Source organism: Rhinopithecus bieti, unplaced genomic scaffold (genome assembly GCF_001698545.2).
Source record: "Rhinopithecus bieti isolate Rb0 unplaced genomic scaffold, ASM169854v2 scaffold_14826, whole genome shotgun sequence".
NCBI classification, from domain to species: Eukaryota; Metazoa; Chordata; class Mammalia; order Primates; family Cercopithecidae; genus Rhinopithecus; species Rhinopithecus bieti.
Window position 1 is genome coordinate 3,594,081 of NW_016808328.1, and position 2,393 is coordinate 3,596,473.

Consider the following 2,393-nt stretch of genomic DNA (forward strand, 5'->3'; position numbering starts at 1 on the left):
AAGCCTGTAATCCCAGCACTTTGGGAGGCCGAGACGGGCGGATCACGAGGTCAGGAGATCGAGACAATCCTGGCTAACACGGTGACCCCTCGTCTCTACTAAAAAAGAATACAAAAAACAAAAACAAAAAACTAGCCGGGCGAGGTAGCGGGCGCCTGTAGTCCCAGCTACTCGGGAGGCTGAGGCAGGAGAATGGCGTAAACCCGGGAGGCGGAGCTTGCAGTGAGCTGAGATCCGGCCACTGCCCTCCAGCCTGGGCGGCAGAGCAAGACTCCGTCTCAAAAAAAAAAAAAAAGCAAAAATTTGCCGAGCGTGGCGGCGCACACCTGTAGTCCCAGCTACTCAGGAGGCTGAGGCAGAATTGCTTGAACCTGGGAGGCAGAGGCTGCAGTGAGCCAAGATGGCGTCACTGCACTCCAGCCTGGCGACAGAGTGAGACTCCGTCTCCAAAAGAAAATTTAAAAAGTAGCTGGGTGTGGGCCGGGCACGGTAGCTCACACCTGTAATCCCAGCACTTTGGGAGGCCGAGGCAGGTGGATCACGGGGTCAAGAGATCCAGACCATTCTGGCCAACACGGTGAAACCCTGTCTCTACTAAAAGTACAAAAATTAGCCAGGTGTGGTGCCGCACTCCTGTAGTCTCAGCTACTCGGGAGGCTGAGGCAGGAGAATCACTTGAACCCGGGAGGCGGAGGTTGCAGTGAGCCGAGATGGCGCCACTGCACTCCATCTGGGCAACAGGGTGAGACTCCGTCTAAAAAAAAAATTAGCTGGGTGTGGTGGTATATCCCTGTAGTTCCAGCTCCTTGGGAGGCTGAGTTGGGAGGACCACGTGAGCCCAGGAGGTTGAGGCTGCAGTGAGCCATGATGGCTCCACTGCACTTCAGCCTGGGTGACACAGCAAGACCCTGTCTCACAAAAAATAAATAAATAAATAAAATAAAATAACAGAAAGGGCCTCCACATATCCAAGAAAATACATGTCTACCATATATCCCAGTAACATGTTTTTTTTGTTTGTTTGTTTTATAATACCAATACCTCCAGATCACCAGATCCACCAGATCACCAGATCCACCAGATCACCCTGCCCATTTGCATTTACATGGCAAGGAAAATGATACATATTATATTTTAGAAGCTATTCTAGGGAAGTATGAACAGCCTAGTACTTGCAGGAATTTGAGGATGTTAAATTTCCCTACACATTGTTGCACAGATGGTATCATGATTAGAGGAACAGGTAGAAAACATAAAATAACTTGAACAAGTAAAATCATTAAATGTTGGCTGAGTGCTATGGCTCACACCGGTAATCTCAGCACTTTAGGAGGACAAGTGGGGAGAACAGTTTGAGTTCAAGACCAGCCTGGGCAACATGGCAAAACCCTGTCTCTGCAAATAATACAAAAATTAGCCGGGCATGGGAACGCATGCCTGTAGCCCCAGCTACTCGGGAGGCTTAAAGTGTGAGGATCACTTGAGCCATGGAGGCAGAGGTTGCTGTGAGCTGAGATCGCACCACTGCATTCCAGCCTGGGCAACAGAGTGAGACCCTCTCTTAATAAATAAATAAATAAATAAAATCATTAAATGTTTAAAATTAAGAATATGGACCAGGCACGGTGGCTTACGCCTGTAATCCCAGCACTTTGGGAGGCCGAGGCAGGCAGATCGCTTGAGGCCAGGAGTTCGAGACCAGCCTGGCCAACACAGCAAAACCCTGTCTCTACCAAAAATACAAAAATTAGCCAGGCATGGTGTCGTGCATCTGTCGTCCCAGCTACTTAGGAGACTGAGGGATGAGAGTCACTTGAACCCAGGAGGCAGAGGTTGCAGTGAGCCAAGATCACACCACACCAAGATGACAGTGCTCCAGCCTGGGCGACAGAGCAAGACTCTGTCTCAAAAAGAAACAAAATCAAAAGAAGATGGGGCCGGGCGCAATGGCTCATGCCTGTAATCCCACCACTTTGGGAGGCCAAGGTGGGAGATCTCCTGAGGTCAGGAGTTCAAAACCAGCCTGGACAACATGGTGAAACCTTGTCTCTACTAAAAATACAAAAATTAGCCGGGCGTGGGCCGGGCGCGGTGGCTCAAGCCTGTAATCCCAGCACTTTGGGAGGCCGAGACGGGCGGATCACAAGGTCAGGAGATCGAGACCATCCTGGCTAACACGGTGAAACCCCGTCTCTACTAAAAAAATACAAAAAATTAGCCGGGCGAGGTGGCGGGCGCCTGTAGTCCCAGCTACTCGGGAGGCTGAGGCAGGAGAATGGCGTGAACCCGGGAGGCGGAGCTTGCAGTGAGCTGAGATCTGGCCACAGCACTCCAGCCTGGGCGGCAGAGCGAGACTCCGTCTCAAAAAAAAACCAAAAAAAAAAAAAAAAAAA